The sequence below is a fragment of the Caretta caretta genome, chromosome 7 (genome assembly GCF_965140235.1).
Source record: "Caretta caretta isolate rCarCar2 chromosome 7, rCarCar1.hap1, whole genome shotgun sequence".
Lineage (NCBI taxonomy): Eukaryota > Metazoa > Chordata > Testudines > Cheloniidae > Caretta > Caretta caretta.
In genome coordinates, this window is record NC_134212.1 from 2,158,971 (window position 1) to 2,181,368 (window position 22,398).

The 22,398-nt window shown below is 49.0% G+C and overlaps 1 protein-coding gene across 3 annotated transcripts in view; it reads right to left on the reverse strand.

Moving 5' to 3' along the window:
- Positions 1-22,398, reverse strand: part of FAM3D (FAM3 metabolism regulating signaling molecule D) — a 70,551-nt gene that overhangs the window by 21,933 nt on the left and 26,220 nt on the right. For 2 of the 3 annotated variants that reach the window (XM_048859387.2, XM_048859386.2), the window contains exons 1-2: positions 5,742-5,938; positions 4,891-5,021 (exon numbers count right to left, since the gene is read on the reverse strand). The exons of the other annotated variant lie outside the window; for it this stretch is intronic. The gene's annotated coding sequence lies outside the window, so the exon portion shown is untranslated. Of the gene's footprint in view, positions 1-4,890; positions 5,022-5,741; positions 5,939-22,398 lie in introns of those variants that run through there. 3 annotated transcript variants of the gene reach the window in all.

Genomic DNA, 22,398 nt, shown 5'->3' on the forward strand with positions numbered 1-22,398 from the left:
GAACGCCGAGGAGGTGAAATACTGACATTTATAAGGCAAAACTTAACCAAATGCATCAAAACTAATTTGATAAGAGGACTGGGGCTGGATTGTTTTATGACAGGGAATAAATGTACTTTTACCCGTGATAAGGGTAGGGGGAATGTGATTAGCTGGGCTAGTCCATAGGCAAATGCTACCTGCGAGATGGCTTTTTTCTTTTCTTTCTTTTTTTTTTTTTACTGTTCAACTCATACAAATATTCGGCCAAAGGCTTACTGTTGTCAGTCATTTGAAGAATTCAAAGCTGTTGTAGGTAAATAGTTACTCAGTGATAAGTTGTCAGGGTTAAAGGCTGGTCCCTGGATCTTTAGTTCAGAGCCAAACAGCTAGATCCACAGCGGGTGTAAATCAGCACAGCTGTAGCTGAAGTCAATGGAGCAGTGCCTGCCTACTCCTGCTGAGCATCTGGCCCAGAGCTGGGATAGGGTCTGGAAGCCCACTGCACTCTCTGTGGCTTTCCCGGAGTAAGGGGCAGGCAGTGTGAAGGCTCCTGGAGGTGGCAAGGGTGAAGGCTCAGGGGCCACCAGGGTCAACACCACACAGATGATGGCCTGGCTCCGTCCCTGCCCACTGCACAGTGCAGTTTTAGGTTGGCCCTGCCCTTCTCTCCTCTCTTAGTTGTTGTGGGCTGGTCCTGAAGGGTGAGGCTGATGAGTGAGGGGATTCCTGCCCCTCTAGAGCAGGGTACGGGTACTAACGTGCCCCAAGAAGTGCAGGTGCCTCTGGTGAATTTGCGGCTTGAAAGTGGCAGGAACCCTTCCTGCTGTGGGGCAGCCCGTTTACCAGAGCTATTCTAAATACGCCTCTTTCCAGGAACTCGCCTGGATGGGCTAGGTCCCAGCCTGCCTCACCTGGCTTAGAACCCTGCTCATCCTGGTGCCCGCTGTGCTGGAGAACTGCTCACTGGGAGACTCGCGCTGGACAATGCATCTGGGACCCACTGTTCCCTATGGTGGTGACGGGGCCATTGAGGGAATGGAGCACCGGCCATGGCTTCCAATACCACCTGCTCTGCTGGGTTCTCTCTGTGCTGGGTCCAGTTCCTCCGTCCTGCTGTTCCTCTCTGACCCTGATGTGGCTGCTCAGCTGGTTCAGGGAAGAAGGGGTCGGCAGACAGGGCCTAATGGGATCGCCTACAAGTGACAGGACTCAACAGAAGGTCTGCCAGGCCCCACTAGACAACTATCCCCAGCTCCACACACTGGGCTAGATCTTGAATTCCACTGACTGCAGCTGGAGCTATGCGATTCCCAGCGGCTGAGAATCTGGCCTATTGTCTTATTATCCTTGATTTTCAGCCTTTTGTCCAGTTTCAGTGCCCATCACAGAATCAATATCCAAACCACCATGAACTCAGCCTCACAGTGAGTTTCATCAAGCCCTGCAGCAGGGTCTGGAGGTAAAGTAAAACTACGTCAGTCCCTCCAGCACTGTCCCAGAGCTCAGCGGGATTCACAAAAGGACTGGACATTTCTATGGATAGCAAGAATACCCAGAATTAGAATGGTACATGCTAAAAAACCCTCCCGCGTCAGGGATCAGACATGAAATCTGACGCTCCAAGCATAAGCCAGCCACTAATTACTGGGGCTTGGGAGAGAATTTTCCCTGGCAGCAGATTTCTCCCAGAGCTGCCTGCTGCAGGGTTCTAGCACCTTCCTGTGAAGCAGCTAGTGCTGGCCACCATCAGAGACCATCTACCAGCCTAGGTGATCCTTGGCTCTGACCCAATCTGGCAGCTGCTGTGTTCCTATGGCACGCCGCACCCACCTTCCAGGATCTGCCCTAAGTTTATCAGGCTCGGAGATAAAGCAAGAGGCAGGTCAATAGGAAGAACCTGTTCTACTGCAATCCCCAGCACAGCCACCACAGCGGGCTAAGAAAACAAATATCAAAGAGCAATGAACACTGTGAGCACAATAAAAAGGAGGAAATGAAGAGGTGGGAAACCAAGGCAAATAGAGAGATAAAGGAACCTAATGCAAAGTGTCAGCAAACTGCAGCTGGCTCTCATACCTGATAGCTCCATGTTTAGTAACATGAGCTTTCGTGAGCTACAGCTCACTTCATAGGATGCATACTGTGGAAAATACAGAAGAACATCTTCTGTATTTTCCACAGTATGCATCCAATGAAGTGAGCTGTAGCTCACGAAAGCTTAGGCTCAAATAAATTGGTTAGTCTCTAAGGTGCCACAAGTCCTCCTTTTCTTTTTGCGAATACAGACTAACACGGCTGTTACTCTGAAACCTGTTTAATAACCTTGCCCTTTGTCTGGGCCATGAGTTACACTGTGCTGTGATGGCACTGAGCACTTGGATCAATGGGACAGGCAGCTGAGGGTCCAGGGCACTCTAGATAGCTGAATATTCTGGAAGGGCCATGAAGATTGTGAGTAAAGAGCAGCAGACAGCAGGGTGGTGGTTACAAAGATGCAGGGCCAGACTGCTGGGGGTTGTGCGGGGACCTTCCCCTCCCTGGCATCAGTTAGAGCAGTCTCAGAGGTCCTCTCATTCATACCCAGTTGCCTGTGGCCTCCAGGCTCAGATCAGCCAGAGAGCAGCGGCTTTGCCACCTGCCTCCCACCCCTGTAGTGTAAGGGGCATGGCGGAGGGCGATTGTGCTACATTTATGCTCCACTGTGATGAGTCCAGAGATTCATCGATTCCCAGGCCAGGAGGCACCATTGTGATCATCTCATCAGACCTCCTACATCGCACAGGCCAGAGACCGGCCTCCCCCGTAAGCCCTAGAGTCGACCTGTTAGAAACATTCCCAATCCTGATTGAAACTTTGCCAGTGATGGAGAATCCACCACGAACCTTGGGAAATAGTTCCAGTGGTTAATTGTCGTCACTGTTAATAATGTACACCTTATTTTTCCAGTCTGAATTTGTCTAGTTTCAACTTCCAGTCATTGGATCATGCCAGACCTTTCTCTGCAAAACTGAAGAACCCATTGCAGATACTTATAGGCTGGGATCAAGTCACTTCTTAACTGTCTCTTTGCTAAATAGATTGAGCTACTGGAGTCTATCATTATAAGGCAGGTTTTCTAATCCTTTAATCATTCTCATGGCTCTTCTTTGGACTCTGTCCAATTTATCTACAGCCTTTGTGAATTGTGAACACCAGAACTGGACACAGTATTCCAACAGCGGCTGCAGCAGTGCCAAATACCCAGGTACAATAACCTCTCTACTCCTATTGAAGAGTCCTGTGTTTCTGCATCCAGGGATCCCACAACCCTTTGGCCCCTGCATTGCAAATGGAGCTTATGTTCAGCTGATTATCCCTAAGTCTTTTTCACAGTCACTGCTTCCCTGGGTAGAATCCCCCACTGAGTAAGTACAGCTGCATTCTTTGTTCCACTAAGGACCCAGAGTCCATGGTACAAGTCGTCCAGACTCTCAGCAGGGCCAAACCTGGCTCTCGGAAGGAAGGAGCTGGACCTGGCTCCCTGATGTTCCTGCAAACCTGGCTGAGCTGTGCACCAGTGCAGAGGAGAACCAAACCCAACAGTCGACGTTGGCAATCCTCTTTTTTAATAACATTCCTGGTGAGAACTGCTTACACCAGGGATGAATTACTGCTTACACCAGGAGAGGTATTTCCAGTAGGGATAAGGAGGTTTTAGTACCGTTATATAAGGCACTGGTGAGACCTCACCTGGAATACTGTGTGCAGTTCTGGTCTCCCATGTTTAAGAAGGATGAATTCAAACTGGAACAGGTACAGAGAAGGGCTACTGGGATGATCCGAGGAATGGAAAACTTGTCTTATGAAAGGAGACTCAGGGAGCTTGGCTTGTTTAGCCTAACTAAAAGAAGGTTGAGGGGAGATATGATTGCTCTCTATAAATATATCAGAGGGATAAATACCAGAGAGGGAGAGGAATTATTTAAACTCAGTACCAATGTGGACACAAGAACAAATGGATATAAACTGGCCACTAGGAAATTTAGATTAGAAATTAAACGAAGGTTTCTAACCATCAGAGGAGTGAAGTTTTGGAATAGCCTTCCGAGGGAAGTAGTGGGGGCAAAAGATCTATCTTGCTTTAAGATTAAACTCGATAAGTTTATGGAGGAGATGGTATGATGGGATAACATGGTTTTGGTAATTAAATATTCATGGTAAATAGGCCCAATGGCCTGTGATGGGTTTTTAGATGGGGTAAGATCCAAGTTACCCGGGAAAGAATTTTCTGTAGTATCTGGCTGATGAATCTTGCCCATATGCTCAGGGTTTAGCTGATCGCCATATTTGGGGTCGGGAAGGAATTTTCCTCCAGGGCAGATTGGAAGGCCCTGGAGGTTTTTCGCCTTCCTCTGTAGCATGGGGCACGGGTCACTTGCTGGAGGATTCTCTGCTCCTTGAGGTCTTCAAACTACAATTTGAGGACTTCAGTAGCACAGATATAGGTGTGAGGTCTTTTTTAGGAGTGGTGGGTGAAATTCTGTGGCCTGCATTGTGCAGGAGGTCAGACTAGATGATCATAATGGTCCCTTCTGGCCTTAATATCTATGAATCTATGAATCTATGAATTTAAAATCAGCGAAAGAAGATAATAAAACATGTGGCTGCATTGGACCCAAAGCCTCGCCCTACAGTACATTGGAGTCATATAAGCATTAAAGAGTCCGCGGTGAACCCTTGCACAGATCTACAGTTTACAGACCTATTTGCTTTATTTACAGCTCGGGTCAGTTCAGCTCTGGGTTTTTTGAACAAGAATATTAAAAGATTTCTCTTGTAAGACAGTGAAGAGTTCATTATTAGCCAGCCTGTGAGTGCTAAACATGATCTGCACTAAACCTGCATTAACCCTGATCATTACATGGGTACCTTGTCTTCTTTGACTCCTCTAATTGGTTGTTTCTCTTTGCCTGTTTCCTTGTCATGTGCTGAAATTGTAAGCTGTCTGTTCCATGTGTGTACAGGGTGGAGGTCTGATCCGAGAACGATCTCTGCAGGCGCTATCAAAAAACAACCAATCAATACTCAGCTGGCCCTTAGACGAGCCATAAACATTACACTTTAATTAGCCACAGCATTTGGCATTGGTACTAAAAAAATCCTGTTTCTTTCAGAAATACTTCTAGTGATATTCTGATATTAGTAAACAATAAAGACATTTGGCACAGCACACACATCAGACAACAGGTTCTATCTCCAGTTAGTCAATGGACATGCAGAAACTGAAATGGCTCAGGGCTTTAAAACTAACTTTTGCCACAAACAGTGTTGTACAAGTAACCCTGGCTGGAAAATTTTCCTTTGAAAAACCAGATACATAGAAATAAAGAAGGGTAAGAACAGAGTGAGGAGTGGAAAGAAGGAAACCTGTCCCCAGGTTATAGACTGTAAAAGTACACCAGCTAATCCGATTTCTCTCTCAGCTTCCCCATATTATAAGAAGGGATAATAAATAAGGGATGATAAATAAGGGAAAATAAATAAATATGCTGTCCCAAATGGTTGCTGCTAGCTGTGTTTTATTTTACATCGAGCTACTGAAATCACCCTTGCTTGAGCCAGATTTAATTGTAAAAAACGTCTACAATGGTCACCAAAATAGAGGACAAAAATCTATTATTTTAGTTATACTGTACTTAAAAAACCACTCTTTCTGGGCATTTTTCCAGCAACACAAAGGTATCAGAGCTCTTTTGTGGCCTTAATTCAAATGTACATACCAGGGAAACCGTCCGACAGGTCTCTTTACTCTCTGAAGGCTGCGTTCCAAATGGGGTATTGTCAGAGAGAGGACAGGACACCTTCTGACTAACGCTTGTAAGTCCAGTGATCCACTGGGTTGAGTCCATGGTACAGCCCATCCCCTCTGTGAATCACCACACTTTCCGTGTGCATTGTGCTGCCGGTCTAGTAAATGTTAAATCAACTACACACACCTCAGCGGATCAGAACAAACCACAAGAACAAGGAAGTCTGTGTGGTTATTCACATGGAAGCTCAGGTTTGCACTGACAAAAATATCCATGTGCACACAAAGGGATACGTCATAATTATCTTGCTCAAACCTTGCTAATTCATTTGTTTACTTCATTTCCTCCTTTTGGCCTTTTATTCATACTTAGCTGTTCTCCACCCAATTTCTTTCTCAACATATAAACCCAGAAAGATGTATGACCTATCCCAGAATCTCATGTGCCTCTTTACTGCTCAGTTTAAAAGTAGTTCACGTAGGAATTGCAACAGATGATAGATATGATCACGTACTTGCCGTTACATAAATATTACTACTGAAGTCATTGGGTTACTTGCCTACGTAAAACTTCGCAGGGTAAGGCCCCAAATTACAGCAGAGAAATAAAGCAATATTTTCTCTGTGAGACGCTCAGTGACTTTATAATGTGGTTGAACCACTGTTCAAGCTGAAGCTAAGTTAGTGTGAGGGGCTGGTCTAATTTACACCATTGTCCACCCTCTGAGCTTGGCTCTCCCGTGCCGGGAACACTTGTGGAGTTTGTTACATAGGAAATAAGAGGGGCCAGGGGAGCAAACAATGTCAAAGGGACAGCTGACGCAGCATTCAAGTCTGATGCAGCTGTTGGGGAAAAAACTGAATATCAAGGCTGCAAAATAAAAAGCACCTCAAAATACAACAGGCAAACCAACCAGGTTTTTTTACTGATTTATAAGCATGATATTAGACTTTGAGCAAAATAGTCCCCCTGAATTAAGCGCTGGAATAAATTGCCTAGGGAGGTGGTGGAATCTCCAACACTGGAGATTTTTAAGAGCAGGTGAGACAAACACCTGTCAGGGATGGTCTAGATAATACTTAGTCCTGCCTTGAGTGCAGAGGGCTGGACTAGAGACCTCTCGAGTCCCTTTCCAGTCCTATGATTCTATGAAGACGCTGTGTGGAAAAGATAATAAAATGCTGACATTAAGGTCAGGTCATATTGTTCCCATAATTCTCCTATTCTGATTTAATAGCAATTAAAGGTTCTGATGATCCACATACACTGAACAATGACGTCAAAACATAAAGGAAATTTCTGAATGGCAGAAAATAAGGGCTATGTTTAATGCTGATGTAATGCTAATGATTTATAACAACATAGCCTGGAGCACAAAAAACAAATTATGAAAGTTTGGGGTGAATATACAACTGGGTATGCGTCATGCTACATAAGGTTGACTGGAGGAAATCTAATGACTGTGTAATATGGAAAGAAATAAGAAACCAAGGAAGCAAGGCCCAAGTCAGGGAAATAGCAGATGAGAGACTGCAGGAGAACACCAGCCTGGAGGCCAGAGACCATCTTGAAGTTCAGGAGAACTTCCCAGTCCCCCAGAACTCGGTTACTTGAGCTCCTACCTGTTCCGTCTTATTTGTTTATTGTCTATCATATTATGCCATCAGAAACTATAAGGGACAATAATTCTGTCTGAACATTTATGAATAAAGGTGTAAATTGACCAAGCCTGGATTGGGTGGCCTCATGATGCAGTTTCCAACCTTACACAGTTGTGTAAAAAAGATACTGTGGGCATCACGGACAGCGTGTCAGCCTTACTTTGGACTTTGTTACCGTTCCTTCTTTTGTGCCACTTTTCATCTTAGTCGAACATCATTTGGTGTCTTTATTTACAGAAATCTGTAAGAAAAGAAGGAAAGTGTCCTTGGATGGTTATAAAATAGATAAGCTGGATTCTGCTCTCATTGAGAATGGTGTAAATCTGGAGTAAACCCATTTGCTGGCTGAGTGACGCTGAATGTACACAGGTGTAACTGAGAGCAGAATCTAGCCTGCTATCTTCACGTGAAATGGTACGGTTTGTCTTGGGCAAGCACCTATTTCTCCAGAAGACATAATGCTTCCAACGGAGCCCACAGTTAACAGCAAATATGTATTTAGGCAGGTTTCTTTTAAGCATCTGTTACTTTTATGTGCCTGATGCCAGGAACAGCTCTTCGGAGGGACAGGTTCTCCACGCTGCGCTGTGTGCAATATACATCTTTCAGGATCCAGGCCCCGTTCACCTGGCACATGGTGAATGGAGCCTTGTCCTTTTTCATTCCCACCACTTAGAGCCAAATGGATTATCTTATAGGTTCAAAAAGTAATTTTCAGCATGACAAATTAGATCCCACGTATCACCCCAGCGCAAAGCTTTATAGCCGAAAAGCAGGGCTGGTAACTGAAATACTGCTGACGTACCCCTACCTAGAGCGGCACTTCCGGGCTGTAATGGGAAACGTGAACAGCGAGGCCCCCATTCGTCTGAAGTCAGAAGCAGCCCCTGGTCTGTGGCAGACATTATTCAGCTCTAATTAGCATTTTAAGGGTTCTCTGCTTTGCGCAGAAAGATTTTTGCCTCCTCCCCTTTTCTTTGCATTCCGTGTTGATCCAGGGCCTTTGCGTACAGTTGTCTTGCACTCCTTCCCCTGACCAAATGCAGGCATGGATACTTTATCAATACGGTTAACCACCAGGGTCCTGATCCAACCCACATTAAAGTCAACGGGCCTGATTCTTATGAACACTAAGGTTTCTTAACCACCTTTGGGGCAGTGCAAACAGCCTTAAGATGCATGTAAATAGAAGAGTGGTGTCAAGGGGCTTCAGTGTAAGTGAGACTCCGGCCCAAGGAGTTCAGTGGGAATGGCTTTAGATCCCAGGTTTCCCAGCTTGCATTGCCTTGCTCAGCGTGGAGAGACGTGCCCCGTGGCTGCCCAGACCCCACTAGCCCTTCACCTGCAGGAAATGCTTTGAGGCAGTGAGAAAGTGAGCTCCCCGCACCCTGCCCAGCTGGAGAGACTCAGGGGGAGAGGGGGCGGGCCCCAGGCAGGCTGACTGATGTCCCACTCCGAACCCCGGCGCACGGGCACAGCAGCAAAGGGGAAGAAAGCGGGTTGCTCCTGTTCTAGGGAGAGAACTGCAGGGAGCATGGGAGCTGCTCCGGAGAGCACAAGTTCAGGGTCCATGTCGCTAGTACCTCAGTGCCACTCATTTTGCTAAAGCAGCTTCTGAGCTGCTGAGCAGTTTTGTTAAGGCAAGAGCGATCATTTCATCTGCTCCTGTGACCTCATCACCCCTGAATTCTTGTCTAGCAGGGAGAGCAGCACAAGAATATTGAATGTTCGGTGACCTCACTCCCAGACATGGATCTCGCTCTACACAAGGCAGCTGCAGCTCCGAATGTCCCACGAGACCCCTCAGGACTCTGTGAACAGTGTCGTGGGGTCCTCCCAGCTAGGGGGAAGGGAAGGGGTATGGACTGACCTTTCTGCGCAGTATGGACCAGATGCGGAGGCCCGTCCCATTGATTTCAGTGGAACTACTCATGAATGGAGGTGCTGCTCAATGTGAGCAAATGTGGCAGACCCCCTCCCTTCTGTCTCTGGGGCTGCCTTCCACTTGCAGCCTCGTGGTGAAGCCTGGCAAACCATGACTGGGCTCATGGCGCTTACGGCATTGCCCTTCCCAGTCAGAGGCTCACAGCAGCGTGGCAGAAGGTGGTGCCATCTTGGCTGGCTACCCCTTGTTCAACAGAGGCAACAAGAGTGGTTGGACTGAGGAGAAAGAAGGTGGGGAAGGAAGGTGACGCACGAGGGAGCAGGGCCCCAAGCCTCACATCCCAAGTGGTGTTCAGGATTTGCTGAAGCCGGGAGCAGTTTCACTGATTCCCACTCTCTGGCCTGGTCTGGTCAGGACGCCTTTCAGACTCAGGCCTGTCAAGGCCCAGTCGTGTCATGGTGGATCCCAGAGTCCCAGGGGAGGATGGGGTGGCAGCCATGGTGGAACAAAGCTCAATTTTTCCCGTCCGTGGTTCCCACTGCTCCCATGTAGTGACCCTCATAGTATAGAGGAATCAGGTATTATCCCTTTAAATAGCTGGTGAGCCCTCTAGCCGTGCTGTCTGTGGTCTGAGCCTAGACACCCGGAAGCACAGCAATGTGTGTATGTAGCTAGGCCTGGCACGTTGTGAACAGTCAGTGTACCCATCTAACCATCGGTGTAACTACGTTGTTCGGGGGTGTGGAAAATCCACATCCCGGTGTGACGCAATTATACCGACCTAACGCCCTGTGTAGACAGCGCTATGTCAACAGGACAGCTTCTCCCGTCCACATAGCTCCTGCCTCCCGGAGAGGTGGCCTCGCTGTGCCAATGGGAGAAGCTCTCCCGGCGACGTAGCCTGTGTCTTCACTAAGTGCTACAGAGGTGGAGCCGTACCAGTGCAGCACTGCAGATAAGCCCTTAGTTATCTGAACACGGTGCCGACGTGGTTCCTTCACGCTACGTTCACTGCGTAACCAGCAGAGAGCCACCGCCCCAGACACATGGAGTGCAAGGAGGGGGCCTGGTCTCATCCGTTAGCATGAACCAATCAAAGACATTGTGATGGCTTGACTATAAACATGGCTTCCCATTCTGGACTCTGCAGGTCATCGCTAGGCCAACCTGTGACTTTAGCAGGTGCCGTCAGCCCCCTTAGCATGGTTAAGCAGCCCAGTTCGTGCCAGCGTTTGTCTCCACCTCTTTTTCATAAGCTGTTTTCTGTGAGGGGCTGGCTGGGCTCCCCTGACCCTGAACGCCTTTGAGTAGAGGCCTTTGCACAAAAGGGGACCAGCCTGAAAATCAAAGATCTGGAGCCGGTCGCCATTTCCCTGCCCCTTTAACAACTGGCTGCGTGTCTCTCGCCCTTCATCTCTCCCTTCTTCCCGTGTCCTTGTCCCCCTTTCCTTCCAGCAGTTCTCCTTGCTCACCTCCTCTGGCCGGTCTCCCTTTGCTGTGTGGGGCTTGATCTACACCCCAGAGTTTCCTCAGGACTGCTGAGGGGGCTGGAATGTCCTTAACACTCGCTGTTTGCCGGGGGCTGCTGGGCTCAGGCAGGCAGGCAGGCGAGAGGCTGCGGGAGGGCGACTGCACACCTGTTGCTGGGTGAGTCAGTTGGACATTGCTGGGCAGGAGCGCACGGTGGATCTGATTGCAGGATCGGGGCCCAGGGTGCTGTGCTGTAGCTGGGCAGGGCTGACCGATGTAATAATCTCATGGGCCCAGCCACAGCCATCTGAACATCAAACTGCACCTGTTCGAGCCACTCTGGGACTGAGATGATGAGGCCCTCCCCTGTCCGTAACAGCAGGGCTGTAAAATCACATTGCGGCTCTTTTCACACAGATCGCTTTAACTAACAGAAATCTAGGCCTGAACTTTGCATTTTGATGTTTGTCGGCCTCAGACAGAAATTTTAGCTGCAGTGAGAATCTGGGCTTAAACAGCACATTCTCAATCAGCAGCCTCTTCCCTCCCCAGGGAAATATCCTTCCTATTAGTTTGTTTAGCTGCTGGTAATAACCGGCTCTGCTCAATAACAAACAGCCTCAGAGACCCCAGTATGCTGCAGCCCTACGGGCCTCCCTGGCTCTCTGCAGCATCTGAGACGCGGCCTAATTTGGGAAGCTCTAATGATGAAAGCCTGGCTTTGGCTGGAGGAGGCCTGCTGGGCTCCCCAAGCCGCTCTTCATACCTGGGGAAGTCATGCTTGTGAGCGAGAGCGTGAGAAGGTTCACTGAGCATGCTCGGGACGTCCTTGCAACAGCTCCTCTCCTTTGTCTGCCTGTAGAAGGGAAAAGGGACCCAACGGGGCCGAACAAGATGAGCAAAGAAAGTGAGGCCGAGGAGTCGCTACAAAAGGTTGGGGGCACTTCTCCTGTTAGAGGCCACATCGTGTTGGTGTGAGAGGATGGGGTGTGTGTGTGGGGGGGCATTGAAGTGACCGCAGAAAGTGCTTAAACACTGAAAGCATCTGATTGAATGGGCAGGAAATGTACATCCATGATCGACAACGTCACAGGGCAAAATATCACCAGCTGAAAGGTGACCTGCAAAGTTAATGGAAATGGGGCCCAGACCCTGTTTTGCTTCTTTATGGTGGAGAATGAAGATCTGAAAGGGGTTTCCAAAAACAGCGTTTGTTTTTCCCCTCTGCTTCTTACGGTAGAGATTCAGTTTTCAACTACCCAGGAAGACTCTATGTTCAACTGGAGAACTCTTGAGACATCACAAGCTCCAAGGAAGTGAAAGCAGTTTAGTCAATGGGCTGGTTTCAGTGGGGTTTGGATCAAGTCCTAAGTGTATGTAGACTGCATGGCTCTAATTTTGGTTGTCCCCTATTTAATGGACACACTTGGGAGAGGAGTTTGTTTTCTGAGGGACTCCCTCTCCCTCCCCTGCCCCCTTACCTTCCACCAAGGACTCAGAAAGCTCCCCAAATACATTTCTGGGTCATCCAAAAAGCCCTCCAACAAAAAAAGGGAGAGGATTAGACTGAATTCACCAGACACTTCCGGAAGGAACAAGAGGAAAAGCTTAAAATGCAAAGACCCTCTTAGCAGACCTACTGTAGCCATCATAAGGAAGCAAAAGAGGGCACAACTCTCCCCTATTTTAAGAACACAGGAATGGCCAGACTGAGTCAGACCAAAGGTCCATCTAGTCCAGTATCCTGGCTTCTGACAGTGGCCAATGCCAGCTGTCCCAGAGGGACTGAACAAAACAGGTAAACGTCAAGTGATTACATTGCATTAACTCTGTCCAATTTCTTTTCAAGTCCCACTGGGAAGGGCTGGACCCAAATCCCCAGCATCTGATGCCTCAAAACTTGCGGAGGAAGTTTATGTCCAGAATTGCCTCTGGGGAGCTCAGGCACCGTCTTGTATTGCAGTGACCCACAGCAAGGTGCAATTAAAATGAAGCACACCATTATTCAAGACGTCAATACATCAAACTGCGGGAGCAGATCATTAACTTGATTGCAACGTAGCAAATAATAAACCAGAGCCGTGGAATGGAATGGCATTGGGCTCAGGCTGCAATCTTCCCATTGGGAGAATCCTTCACGGTTCTTAAGGAGGAATTAAAAAAAAAATACATGTCATATTGAAAAGCTGCCAGGCAGGGGAATGAATAATGTGCCATGCAAACAACAATGCGCCGCCTTTATAGCAGCATTATCCTGTAGCCATTAAAGATAATAGTCAAGCTTCCATGTGTAACTCTTTTGCCAGGTGTGATTAGCAGCAGCAAGGGCTGGCCTGCTGATAGCTGGGGGTCCACTTTAGCAATGCTGGCCCAAGGTCCCACCCAGAGTCTCATTGGTATTCCTGCTCTGGGAAACACAATAAAACAAAGCCCTTTCTGGTCAGCCTTGTCAGGAGGTTCTTCTCCTCTAGCAAGCTCTCTTGCCTGGGCTGGAGCAGAGAACTGTACTGAAGGGAAAGGGAACACAAACAAGAGACCATGGGAAACCCAAGATTATTAGATGCACAGGTAAAGTGAAGAAAAGCGCACTGACTTGCAAGGAATCTGTTCATCTCCCCATCCCCACAGCCTCAATACATGCTCAGTACTAGCCATCCATCTCCTTGACCTCCCGGCTGGTGCCCACCAGGGACAATCAGGGGCAGCTTCCCTCGCTGGCCCTGGCTCTTCCCATCACAGCCGCCTGGCATGGTCCCACCGTAGGGTATGGCTGCACCTCAGCTCAGGGTTCAGGTTGCCCTGACCCCAGGTGGGTTAAGGCCCCATAAAGGCTCTTCAGCTTCTCATTACTCAGCCCACCCCCTGCTCCATGTCACCTCTCCAAAGAGCCTGCATTGCTGGGCTGGCCCTGGCATCTCACTAGAGCAGCATAGCTCAGCTCTATGCTGCTCTTACTGCAGCTCCTCCATGTAGCTGTCTTCAAGCTGGGAGCTCCCCGGGCAACGCTGAGCTGCTGGTGAGAGTCCTCGCCTCTTAGAACCAGGCCTCACACCCCAAGATGAGCCCCCACCCCCTTCCGTTCCTGTGTCCATGCTGCACAGCCCAGCCATGCAAGACTGGGATTTGCACCAGGGTGATCCCTTCACCTCGATTTAGTACAGGTTTTGCCTTCTGGTTACACAACAAGGATAGTTATATTTCATTACAAATTTTATCCAAAATGTTCACAGTGAAATGGTGGGTAACAAACATGCAAATGAAGCTTGTTCACTTTGTCTTTTCCCCCTGACACCAAGGAGGGGGCCAGAGGGGAGCTGGAGCGCTTTATTCCTCGGTGCTCCTGCCACAGGGTTTATGCATGGTTAAATGTCAGGACAATATGAATGGCTACAAAGCCTCCTGTAGGTATTGTGGAGGCAGAAGTTTGGTCCCGCGTCCTCCTGATCTGCCCCTTTACAAAGAGAGGACCATCTCCTAGCAGAAGGCATGTTCAGCAGTGAGACATGTCACTCAACCACCTCTGAACACAATGGTGTATGGCCCCAGCATCAGTGGGACAGCATCACTTGCTGCCGGAGAAGGTCGAATAGAACTGGGTTCATTCGTGGAGAAGCACATGGGGGTTAGTGGTGCTGAGGGTTTGGGCTGGTCAGGTTCCATCTGCACAGAGGCAAATTTCCCTGTCCTCACATGGATTCAAACAGCCACCAGCTCCTAGTGAAACACTGGTGAATGCAGAGATGTTAGCACAAAGGATGATTACACCCATGCAGCGTGTGTTTGCTCAGCCGTGTTCATTACTCTCCAGTTTGAAACACTCAAGTCACCTTGCAAGGGGACAGGGCCTCTTGTAATCACTGGGCCTACAAATTTACTCAAATTGTGAGAAGTGGGTCAAAGTTCCTACAGTGCCGGAGTGCCCTGTAACAACACGTGTTGATGGGAAAAGGTGCAAAAGGAAAACAGAAAAGCTGAAATAGTCCAAACAAAAAGACCCCATGGTATAATTCACAGACTCTGTTAAGCTCGTGTGTGGTAAACAAGAAAAGTGTAGGACTGGAAATTAGTGAACTTAAAAGAGTAGGTCAGAAATTAGGCCTAATTGGTGAACAAAATAACGAGGGAATGAGCTATTCTGCCCTTCATTCCCTTTGGGGGGGGTCTTTAAAAAAGATATTTTGGGGGAAAAGACAGATGGCTGGAAGCAAATGCTGGCTGGCTGAACGACAAAAGAAGGGAAAGGAGCAAGCTTCACCATCCCTGGCTGCCATCCTCACCATCTCCTGAGATGCCGGGCCTTCTTCATCCTGATCCTGAGAGATGTCTGGACCCGAGAGAGGGATCCAGATGACACCGCCTCATCCACCGGCTCTGGCTAAATCCTGAACACTACCTGGGATGTGAGACTTGGTCTCCCACAGCCCCATGTGTCCTTTTCCTTGCCCACCTTATTTCTCTCTTTCCGATCTCCTTTTTCCTTCTGCCTAGTAAGAGCCTGGCTAGCCAGCCAAGCATGCATATTTTGCAACACTGCTATAAGCCTGAGACCAGAAAGGGGCAGCTAAATGTAATACCTTAAACAGCTCAATGCTGGAACAAGTTTGCCAGGTCTCAGACTTGCTGATCAGACCATGTGCTGTGCTTGTCTTTTTCCAGCAGCAAGTCTGCAAGTGAGAGTCAGCACCAGAGACAGAAGCTGCATTTTCCCTCTTTGCTGCTCTTTTCTTTCTGTGTGTGTGTGTGTGTGTGTTTGTGTGTGTGTGTGTGTGTGTGTGTGTGTTTGTCTTCTAGGAAACGGGATTGGACTTTAACAACAACAGCAACAATGAGCACTCCAGCCCATCTTAACTAACTTCTTCTCTATTCCCCAGGAGGACAGTTATTACCCTCTATAATACCATCTAAGAGACTGTCAGACCTGGTGGTTGGGGGACGGGGGGGTCCATATATTCATCTACAGGAATACAGGAGGCCAGGCCATGAGACAAACCTTGGGAGACAGGCAGCGAACAGCCCAAGAACAGAGCTTGTGAACTGTTTGTGCAGAGGATTCAATGAGCACACACAGGGAGCATCGCTTTGCTAACAGTCTGCTAACCGAGATGTGCTAAAGGCCTAACAAATACCACCCGTAAAGACTAGTTTGAGCAGCCCTACCTATTACAAACAATGTCACAGGGGCTGAAAACCAACCATATGGGTTCAGGCTGCTGCGTGCAGGACAAAGCTACAGGACATCAGAGGGACCCTTCAGACTAATAGCAGCTCACAAGCCGGACAGCCACGTCATTGGTTCCACATCAGCCCGTGAGTCACACATTGAAGAGAAAAGGAGGACTTGTGGCACCTTAGAGACTAACCAATTTATTTGAGCATAAGCTTTTGTGAGGGAGCTGTAACTCACGAAAGCTCGTGCTCAAATAAATTGGTTAGTCTCTAAGGTGCCACAAGTCCTCCTTTTCTTTTTGAGAATACAGACTAACACGGCTGTTACTCTGAAACCTGACATTGAAGAGATGGGTTCATCACCATTCAGGCTTGCTACAGGCCTCTGATAATTACACCTCTGATGACCACTTCCGGGGCTGAGAAGGAACATCATCCATTAAAAGCAAACCTCAGCCCACTCAGGAGTTTAGCTCTCTGATCCACTTTTGTAGTGCACGCATATGGAACAGGGAAAATGAAATGATTCATTCAACTAAGGAACGACCCACATTAGCAAACTGATCACACATTCATCGGGCATTACCGCAGTGCAGCTGGAATCCCACTTTGCCGTAACTTGGTTCTGCTGGCAAATATTTGCGAGTGGTAGCTATCCCAGTCCCCTTATGGGCTAAAGGGGAAAATAAATAAAGGAAATGCTCCATAAAAATATACGATAGTAGACAAATAAAGTGTGAGTATTATTCTGCACTGCACTCAGCAGTCGTAACTTGTGCAGCCAAGAGATACCATCTGAGTGTCTTCTCCGTAACGCCGTGATATTGTCTACTGGTGGTGCTATTGCGCAACTGATCTGCTGCATGCTGGAGGCACACTGAACGCATGTATGGAACAGCTGTGTAAGCAAAGCCAAATACTCACAGTTTTACCCTTAAAAGAGAAATTAGCCCATACAGCACCAACCACACAGTATGCTGGGCTAGCCAAATACAGAGCAATCTGTTTTTATTGTTTCTTATGAGTCCTCTTCAACCAAAAGATGATAAATACCTAGAATTAGAGGAATGTAATTACTCCATATTAGTTGGATTCACAGAGTATAGACACAGATCATAAACAGCCCCTGATTATTACTAATTTTGCATTTTTAACATTTTGAATTGCTGCAATTATGCACGTCCTAGGAAATTAGCTTCCATTTCACTTTATCAAACCCTCATTCATCACCCTGTATTTATGTTGCTTACTCTCAAAAGGTTATTTTCAGTGTAGCCCCCTCCCCATCCCTACTATGTACCCTAGCCAAGTTCTGCTCAGTTTGCTGAGGACTGGCCTCAGGTGGAGGATAGACACCAGGTGTTATCCAAACAGTAGGCCACAGCTTTATCCTACCCAGTTTAATTATGGAGACAATCAGTCCCTGAGGCCCAGGATTTGCCCATAGAGGCACTTATTAGTAATGTCAGACTGAAGCACCTAGAGACGCAGGGGCTCACACTTGTGCAAATCAGATCACTAATACTTCGGTGCCTACGCAACTTCATGAAGTTAAGCTTGACAGTTGTGGCCTGGATAACTGAATGGTTCTTCCAGGCAGCCACACAGCACAGCACGGCACAGCACTCCCCCCCCCCGCCCTGTTTACAACACACAAGTGCTGCTGAACTATTGAGCTGCTCCCCCATGGTGCCATTTATACCCAGCAAAGTGGGGGGAAAGTACTACCCGGTGACCGTGCACAAGTGCGAGTGACAATGTCAGGTGCGAAGCAGAGGAGAATCAGGGGCACTAGTGTGCAATTAAACTGTCATCGTAACAGCCACGTCCCATGACACAGAACACATGCTGACACCAGGATACCAAATGACTTCTTATGGAAAATAATGATGCCTAGCCCTTAGGTCACCTTTTGTAACAGATCTCAAAGTGCTCCTCAAGCTTTAATGTGTTTAGCCTCACGCCCGCCTGTGGGTAGAGGAGTGGTATTGACCCCGTTTTGGAGACCTCCAGTAAGTTTGTTTTAAGTGCCTTTTCCCCTCCTCTGGCACAAACAGTTGAATAGCATAGAAAATACACTGCTAGTTCCCTGACATCCTTGCGAGAGCCTGGGGAGCGTAGTCCAGTAGTAGTTTATGAGTTAGCCTCCGCAGAACAAAATGAAGAGCCAGAAATGTTGAGTTAGCTTCTCGTGTAAAAGTTTTCCCAAGAAAAGATGCTGTAGTTCTTTTGTTGAGATGGTTTCTCACTGTCTAGGAAATACTGGGTTGAGCACAGACATCGGACGTCAATAGTTTGGCGTCATTTCTTTGTTCTGATGGAAAATGTGCACATTATAGGACTGAGATTGCAGTGTTCCCACTATGTCACAGACACGGGGTCTCTTTCCAGACTGACACAACAGAACAACAGTTGGGAATCATCCTATGCAATTCTGGAGAGTTGATCGTGGTTTGAGGGGAAATTAGGTGCCGTCCCATATGCATCCAAACCTTCATTATTCATTGGCACTTACACAAGGTTTTTAATATGGCCTTCGTAATGTTCAGATTTGCCTTGCTGTACAGGAGCAATTTCACCCTGAGTACAAAAGATCCACAGACCTGTAAGACTTACTCAACCGTGTGAAGTCTAGCTGTTCATAACTGGCCTGAATCCAAGAACTGGCCAAACCAGCCCTAGTCAGATGCCTTGGCTCTGGGGATTATTAGAGGTCAGTTACCTCTGCAGCTGCCCCTTTCTGAGTTGTGCTGAAAACCCCTGGGTTCAGCTGAGGTTCTGGGCCCTGCATCTTCTGAATGCCTGTAGGTTTTCCTCTCGGTCACCTAATTTGACATTAAATTTGTCAGTTTGTGTTTCAGCCTCTAGAGCTATGGTTAGTTCATTACAAGAGGGGCTTGCCTGGCATTTTCCAAGAGCAGGATGGATGTCTCACTTTCCTTGCCACTGGTGTGTAAAATTGATGTGAGTGGCATCTTGGCTGCTGGCGACAAGTTAGAAGCAAGGCTTTGTTTCCTCTCATACGAAGTGGCACCGAGGGGGAGGTGGGCGTAGAAGGGAGGCAACCAGCAATGCCACAGCCTGTTTACCCAGTTTTCTTCAGTTAGTCTAAGAAGGCATCTGGTGAAGTTTTGCCAGGGGCAGAATCTCCAGCCAGATCCGGTTGAAAGGTACTGGAAAAAATACACAGTGGCCACTGAGCACTCGGCACAGCAAGCAGCCCCTGAAGCTCGGTTTCCATTTGCTCTCTGGACAGCTGTAATGCTTGCTATCTATTTCCCATCGTCGGCGATCATCCCTGGCCCCAGAGTATTGATGGCGACGGCAGAGCGGGGCTTGACTTAACACACTCGATGCAATCGTCCCTGGGGGTGTTCACAGTTCAGACCCAGGTCTGGATGAGGGCTGGGCAAATGGCCCCAATAAAATAATAATACTGATAACGGGCCCTTTGGAGTGTTGGAACCTGGATCCCGGTTCTATGGCTTGGAAGCACACGTGATGCAGCTGCTGGTCATTTCACTTCCTGCTCGTCTGGCAGGTGCTCGGACACTGGGGAGAGGAGGGCTGGAGAGAGACCCGAAGACCAAAGCACACAATGGATTCAGAGATTTTAAGGCCAGTCTGGCTATTGGCTTCCTCCAGTCTGACCTTCTGCAAAGCACAGGGCACGAAGCCGTCCTACGGTTTCTGCATCACGCCCATAACCATGGCCTGAGCTAGATTTACCCTTTACAAAGACTTCCAGCCTTGCTTTAAAGGCTTCAGATGACCGAGAATCCAACAGGGTAGACTAGAATGGGCCCGTCTCTGGCTGTGAGCCACGTAGCAGTTTGCCATCCTTTTCTTCTACGCTTTGCTACCTGAGTATTCTGTGACACTTCCTTTGCAAATCAGCTGATTGCTGTTTCCTAGCCTTCTGCTCCCTTCAGATTGGGGGTGGGGGGAGTGCGGAGAGCCTGGAGGTGCCCAGATCCAGCCTGGTCCCTGGGCAGTGGATGGATGGAAAGGGGAGGTAACATGCTGCAAAGCTGCTGCTTTGCCTTGACCCTCTCCTTGCGGCAGCAGAAGGGAGCAGCCCTCCTGAGAGGTTATTTGTGATCATGATAATTCACCTCTCAGTGGGGCCTGGTGCCCCCATCAGGGGTCAGGGCCCCACTGCCACAGACAGGTACTAAGACTGCCTTGAAGCCCTCACAAGCTAATTAAGCCTGAGCCCGGCCTGAGCCCCATTCCGGTGGGGAAAGTGGTACACTGACAAGCCGGCCCTTCGGCCGTGCACCAAGCAGCAGCATTCTGATGATGATTTTTGCACTAACGAATGCAGCCGCTAATATACAAGCCCCAAACGATCCCAGCCGCTCCTGGGTGAAGGCAGACCCGGTGAATATCCAGCATTTAAAGTAGCTAGAGTGAGGCCAATGAAGGGAATGTTCACATTTGAAGCACAGTCTCTCCTTTAAACTGTGGACAAGGCAATTCCCGTTATTTCCAAATGGCGAATTTGCACCTCTAGTGGCTTCATTCTGGGGACCTTTCTCTCCGGTACGTTGGCGACTGTCCTTCCCCTGGACGGGAAACGAAACGGGGGATTGATAGGCTAGTGCCACAGCATTTCCTTGTTACAGAAGCACAGACAGCATTAAAAAATGAATGCTGCTATAAAAGATTAATGCTGGCACAGCTCATTTCTAACCCTATTAGGATCATATCGTTACATTTGGTTCTTATGCACGGGCCGTGTTTTTATTGCAAACGTAACAGAGCATAATGCTAACACCGCAACACCGGGGTTGGTCAATTAATGAGGAGGGGGAAAGAAACGGGAGACGGCCAGCCGCTTACCGAGGGCAGCATTTGGCCGGGCACTCCTTCCGCGCGTTGCCTTTGCTGGGTGTAGTAATGACGGGACGTCTGGCTGGGCGAGTCCTGCCAGCTGAATGCCGAGCAAAACAACAAATGCTTGGAGTTCAGGCTGGAAAGAGAGCTCACGGCTGGTGCTAAGCAATGTGGGTATCAGAGGAGCAGCACCGAGGGTAGGCCCGCGCCACCGCACCAGAACCATGGCGTAGATAGCAGTAGTCCGCTGCGGCTCGGGAGCCAAGCCCACGCCCCTCTCGAGGCTTCAGAGCCCGAGCTCCAGCCCGCTCAACTATTTTCATCGGAGTCTCTAGGCTGGACGGGCGCTGCCGTGGGCTGTGGAGCTGAACCCCTAGAGACCTGGGCCCCGTTGCTCGGCGCTGGACAAAGACACGGCAAGAGACCATGCCTGCCCTCCCTGGGTGGGAGGGTGGGAAGAGTAGGAACCCCATTTTACTTACGGGGAAGCAAGCCCAGGGGTCTGGGCAGGAGCTGGGAACTGAATGCAGTGCTGCTGGCACAAGGGCGAGACACACCACCCTTCATCCTCTCCGTGTGCCACTAGCATCAGGAGTGCCAGGGAAAATGTGGCAGCCTTTGGGAGGGAAATCTAGCAGCTCAGTGGGGGGCGGAGCAGAGCCTGTGGCCGTGGTGCTGGGGCGGGGTGGGCCTGCCCCGCCACGCTGCTCCAGAGCAGGCCTGGTTGCTACGCACCTCGCTGCGGTTCCGGAGCGCCTGCCCTTCCCTAGCCGGCAGCAACACGTGGGAGTTCTCCCCAGGCCGGGGAAGCCCCGTCAGCCCTTGCAGGGAGACTCTCAGGGTAGCATCACCGGCAGACCAGGCCAGCACAGCTCCTTCCAGCAAGGGGCAGGCAGGTGGACTCGGTGTAGATGCCCTTTGCCAGATTCCCCCAAGCTGGGCAGTCTGGGCCCTGAACCCCCTTTCTTCAGGGGCCGGGGGAGAGGGCAGCTGGGGGAAAGGCTAGCTACACTCCTCAGGAGAGGAATTAGGTGGCAGCTGCATGAGTTGGAGTTCATGGTGCGGCCACTCCCCCACGTGGAGGCTTGTCCCAGTGCAGGGTGAGCAGGGCTTTCTGAGAAGTCCCCTGCTGAGAGCACGTCTCACTGTCTGCCTCAGGCCTCAGGCAGGGCCCTATTTATTTCAGCCCAGAGTTCTGGCCACGTAGCAACGGCAGCAGGTTTTACTGTGCGCATTCCCTAAGACACTGCAGAAAGATTATGCACGCTTCCCCCATGCAAGCTTTTATTAGATTGCAGACGGGGTTAACCTGATCCTTGTCAGCACTAATATAATGCCCAGGGTGAAGGAAATAGCATAAATTGAGGACAAGAGGTGACCGCTTTTACCACCGCTCTCGAGACTTCTCTGGCATTTTTGCATGTTGTACACTTTTTAATTGGGAGATTTTCCCTTTGCCAGAGGATTTCTCGCCTTCTTTACCAAGGAGGCTGACGTGCAAAAATAAAGCTGTGGAACGACAGTGTAGGACAGAGAATAATTTGGCAGCGAGACAAAAAATACTGGCATTGCTCTGCCAATGTGACCGTTTCAAACCCTCGTTTGG